The following is a 6,000-nucleotide window of genomic DNA, read 5'->3' as shown; positions in this document are numbered from 1 at the left end:
GTTCTAATCAATAGAGAAACTGACCAGCACATCCTAGCTAGTGTGTACAGATGCCAACTAAGACAATCGTTATAAGAAAATGTGGAGGTGCTGGTCGGTAATTTCTACTTGTAGCAACCTCCTGTGACATGTGCATTCCTACTCCCATCAGCCATAGGTGGTTTTAATTAGCTGGTTCCTTCTTGCCCCATATAGTGTAGGCTTTTTAATCCAAGAGAGGTTTCTTATCAGGACAGGGACCCAACGATAAGGTACTCTTTGACATTAGCTGTTGGGCTCATATACATTGGCCAATTTATGTGCTGAGTACCTTCCTTCTATTGTAAAATTTTCTAGAGCAATATTGCGGTTCCATTTTTCCAAAATTCCATGTGTAGATAATGTAGATAATGTAGATAATGTAGCATTTATCTATTTTTCATGGCAGTAATGTAGTTCCAATTTTCTAAAAATCTTATTCCCCAAGTCTTCAAACTGGGTTGCTGTACTCAATCTCTCGTCATCCATTCCTACCATTCATTTTTCTTCTTCAGTGCCCCTAAATGTTATGGTAATTTACAGTAATATTAGATCATCTGCCATTCACATGAAGAAGCCAAAAATGCTCAGCTATTATTCCTGTAGCAAGGCGTAACCCACCCGATGCGGTTCAGGCAGCCCCTGATAGAAGCCCTTTTCCTGCCACCAATATTTTTTTTTTCAACCCTTTTTTCTGGCTGTTGGGAAAATAGCAGCAGCGGTAGTCTCCCGCACTGCCCGGTCTACAATACACACCTTCAGACAATGAGGCGAGATCTCCACTTGCCACTTTAATTTTATCATTTGTGTCAAGGTTTTTTGTTCCATTAACCAAAATCTGGCCATTTTATATCCAATGTAAAACTGATTAGAACATGACATCACATTATACAAGTTATACCTATGAATCCGAGGCCTGAGCGTCAGTGTTCACCACAGATTTATGGTGATGTGGTGACACTACATGCAGCGCCACCACCGTACATTAATAGTCACAGCATACATGATGGATACAGACTTGAGGGAAGAAATCATTGCACAAACCCTTTCACCAGAAGAAGCCCCCCAGAGCAGTGGAAATGTTATTCTTAGCATCCCAACCAAGAATCAGCAATAACAGAATGTACCGTCCTATAATGTCTACTGTACCAACGGTTGCAATGATCTGCAGCAGACCGCATGTTACCAGGATCCCACACATTTCTGTAAGAGCCAGGTTGCTTCTTGTCTGGTCACTTCCGAATAAGACTGGTCAGCAAAATTCATCAAAAAATAGGTCCAGTAGTGAAAACGTGAAGACCCCCAACATCTGTTATATGGCACCCCAGGAGGTAGACCCACCATTACTGTAGAACGATAAGACCCCCTACATCTACAGGATGGCACCCCAGGAGGTAGACCCACCATTACTGTAGAACGATTAGACCCCCTACATCTATAGGATGGCACCCCAGGAGGTAGACCCACCATTACTGTAGAACGATTAGACCCCATACATCTGCAAGACAGCACCCCGGGAAGTAGACCCACCATTACTGTAGAACGATTAGACCCCCTACATCTACAGGATGGCACCCAAGGAGGTAGACCCACCATTACTGTAGAACGATTAGTCCCCCTACATCTACAGGATGGCACCCAAGGAGGTAGACCCACCATTACTGTAGAACGATTAGACCCCCTACATCTACAGGATGGCACCCAAGGAGGTAGACCCACCATTACTGTAGAACGATTAGACCCCCTACATCTACTGGACGGCACCCCAGGAGGTAGACCCACCATTACTGTAGAACGATTAGACCCCCTACATCTGCAGGATGGCACCCCAGGAGGTAGACCCACCATTACTGTAGAACAATTAGACTCCCTACATCTACAGGATGGCACCCCAGGAGGTAGACCCACCATTACTGTAGAACGATTAGACCCCCTACATCTACATGACGGCACCCCAGGAGGTAGACCCACCATTATTGTAGAAAGATTAGACCTCCTTGAACTCATTTATGTTAGCTAAATATTCCCTCACAATCTTTCTGTTTACAGATAACTTGGATTCCTCTATTCCTCTTCACTGTCCTTTTAAAGGAATAGAGGAATCCAAGTTATCTGTAAACAGAAAGATTGTGAGGGAATATTTAGCTAACATAAATGAGTTCAAGTCTCCAGGTCCAGATGAATTACACCCCAGAGTACTGAAGGAGATCGTAGAAGAAATTTTAGAGCCACTCTCCATAATCTTTGAAAATTCTTGGAGAACAGGAGAAGTCCCAGAAGACTGGAGAAGAGCAAATGTTGTTCCTATCTTCAAAAAGGGGAAGAAGATGGACCCAGGGAACTATAGGCCGGTGAGTCTGACTTCTATACCAGGAAAGATCTTTGAACAAATTATTAAACAACATGTATGTAAGTACATGGATAAGAATGAAGTGATTAACCAGAGTCAGCATGGGTTTGTAACTAACAAGTCATGTCAGACTAACTTAATTTCCTTCTATGACAGAATCACTGACTGGGTGGATCAGGGAAATGCTGTAGATATAGTATATCTTGACTTCAGCAAAGCATTTGACAAAGTATCTCACACCATCCTTATTGAAAAAATGACCAAGTATGCAATGGACCAGGCAACTGTTAGGTGGATTCATAACTGGCTTAGTGATCGGACTCAAAGGGTGGTTGTAAATGGCTTCACATCCAGCTGGATGAATGTCTCAAGTGGGGTACCACAGGGCTCCGTCCTGGGACCTGTATTGTTCAACATCTTTATCAATGATTTAGATGAAGGAATTGAGGGTAAACTGATTAAATTTGCTGATGACACAAAGCTAGGAGGGATAGCTAATACTAGAGAAGAGAGAGAGAGGATTCAAAAAGACCTAAATAAACTGGAGCAGTGGGCAGCAACCAACAGAATGGTTTTTAACAGGGAAAAATGCAAAGTACTACATCTGGGCAATAAAAATGAAAAAAGCATATACAGAATGGGAGGAATAGAGCTAAGCAACAGTACATGTGAAAAAGACTTAGGTATACTAATAGATCATAGACTGAACATGAGTCAACAGTGTGATGCAGCAGCAAAAAAGGCAAATACAATTCTGGGATGTATTAACAGAAGCATACAGTCTAGATCACGTGAAGTCATTATCGGTCTTTACTCCTCTTTGGTCAGACCTCATCTGGAATACTGTGTACAGTTTTGGGCACCACATTTTAAAAAAGACATAGACAAACTGGAGCAAGTTCAGAGAAGAGCGACCAGAATGGTGACTGGTCTGCAAACCATGTCCTATGAGGAACGGTTGCAGGATTTGGGAATGTTTAGCTTGCAAAAAAGAAGACTGAGAGGAGACTTAATAGCTGTCTACAAATATGTCAAGGGCTGTCACATTGTAGAAGGATCATCTTTATTCTTATTTGCACAAGGAAAGACTAGAAGCAATGGGATGAAACTAAATGGGAGGAGACACAGATTAGATATTAGAAAAAACTTTTTGACAGTTAGGGTGATTAATGAGTGGAACAGGCTGCCACGAGAGGTGGTGAGTTCCCCTTCAATGGACGTCTTCAAACAGAGGCTGGACAGACATCTGTCTGAGATGATCTAGTGAATCCTGCTTTGAGCAGGGGGTTGGACCAGATGACCCAGGAGGTCCCTTCCAACTCTACCATTCTATGATTCTATGATTCTATGATTCCTACATCTGCAGGACGGTACTCCAGGAGGTAGACCCACCATTACTGTAGAACGATTAGACTCCCTACATCTGCAGGATGGAACCCCAGGAGGTAGACCCACCATTACTGTAGAATGATTAGACCCCCTACATCTACAGGACGGCACCCCAGGAGGTAGACCCACCATTACTGTAGAAAGATTAGACCCCCTACATCTACTGGACGGCACCCCAGGAGGTAGACCCACCATTACTGTAGAACGATTAGACCCCCTACATCTATAGGATGGCACCCCAGGAGGTAGACCCACCATTACTGTAGAACGATTAGACCCCATACATCTGCAAGACAGCACCCCGGGAAGTAGACCCACCATTACTGTAGAACGACTAGACCCCCTACATCTACAGGATGGCACCCAAGGAGGTAGACGCACCATTACTGTAGAACGATTAGTCCCCCTACATCTACAGGATGGCACCCAAGGAGGTAGACCCACCATTACTGTAGAACGATTAGACCCCCTACATCTACAGGATGGCACCCAAGGAGGTAGACCCACCATTACTGTAGAACGATTAGACCCCCTACATCTACTGGACGGCACCCCAGGAGGTAGACCCACCATTACTGTAGAACGATTAGACCCCCTACATGTGCAGGACAGCACCCCAGGAGGTAGACCCACCATTACTGAAGAACAATTAGACCCCCTACATCTACAGGATGGCACCCCAGGAGGTAGACCCACCATTACTGTAGAACGATTAGACCCCCTACATCTGCAGGACGGCACCCCAGGAGGTAGACCCACCATTACTGTAGAACAATTAGACCCCCTACATCTACAGGATGGCACCCCAGGAGGTAGACCCACCATTACTGTAGAACGATTAGACCCCCTACATCTGCAGGACGGCACCCCAGGAGGTAGACCCACCATTACTGTAGAACAATTAGACCCCCTACATCTACAGGATGGCACCCCAGGAGGTAGACCCACCATTACTGTAGAACGATTAGACCCCCTACATCTACATGACGGCACCCCAGGAGGTAGACCCACCATTATTGTAGAAAGATTAGACCTCCTACATCTGCAGGACGGTACTCCAGGAGGTAGACCCACCATTACTGTAGAACGATTAGACCCCCTACATCTGCAGGATGGAACCCCAGGAGGTAGACCCACCATTACTGTAGAACGATTAGACCCCCTACATCTACAGGACGGCACCCCAGGAGGTAGACCCACCATTACTGTAGAACGATTAGACCCCATACATCTACATGACGGCACCCCAGGAGGTAGACCCACCATTACTGTAGAACGATTAGACCCCCTACATCTGCAGGATGGAACCCCAGGAGGTAGACCCACCATTACTGTAGAACGATTAGACCCCCTACATCTATAGGATGGCACCCCAGGAGGTAGACCCACCATTACTGTAGAACGATTAGACCCCATACATCTGCAAGACAGCACCCCGGGAAGTAGACCCACCATTACTGTAGAACGACTAGACCCCCTACATCTACAGGATGTCACCCAAGGAGGTAGACGCACCATTACTGTAGAACGATTAGTCCCCCTACATCTACAGGATGGCACCCAAGGAGGTAGACCCACCATTACTGTAAAACGATTAGACCCCCTACATCTACAGGATGGCACCCAAGGAGGTAGACCCACCATTACTGTAGAATGATTAGACCCCCTACATCTACTGGACGGCACCCCAGGAGGTAGACCCACCATTACTGTAGAACGATTAGACCCCCTACATGTGCAGGACAGCACCCCAGGAGGTAGACCCACCATTACTGTAGAACAATTAGACCCCCTACATCTACAGGATGGCACCCCAGGAGGTAGACCCACCATTACTGTAGAACGATTAGACCCCCTACATCTGCAGGACGGCACCCCAGGAGGTAGACCCACCATTACTGTAGAACAATTAGACCCCCTACATCTACAGGATGGCACCCCAGGAGGTAGACCCACCATTATTGTAGAACGATTAGACCTCCTACATCTACATGACGGCACCCCAGGAGGTAGACCCACCATTACTGTAGAACAATTAGACCCCCTACATCTACAGGATGGCACCCCAGGAGGTAGACCCACCATTACTGTAGAACGATTAGACCCCCTACATCTGCAGGACGGCACCCCAGGAGGTAGACCCACCATTACTGTAGAAAGATTAGACCCCCTACATCTACATGACGGCACCCCAGGAGGTAGACCCACCATTACTGTAGAACGATTAGACCTCCTACATCTGC

The sequence above is a fragment of the Phyllobates terribilis genome, unplaced genomic scaffold, assembly GCF_046119375.1.
Source record: "Phyllobates terribilis strain yellow unplaced genomic scaffold, ASM4611937v1 Scaffold_1__5_contigs__length_1240528914, whole genome shotgun sequence".
Taxonomy (NCBI): Eukaryota; Metazoa; Chordata; class Amphibia; order Anura; family Dendrobatidae; genus Phyllobates; species Phyllobates terribilis.
This window is presented reverse-complemented; position numbering follows the sequence as displayed.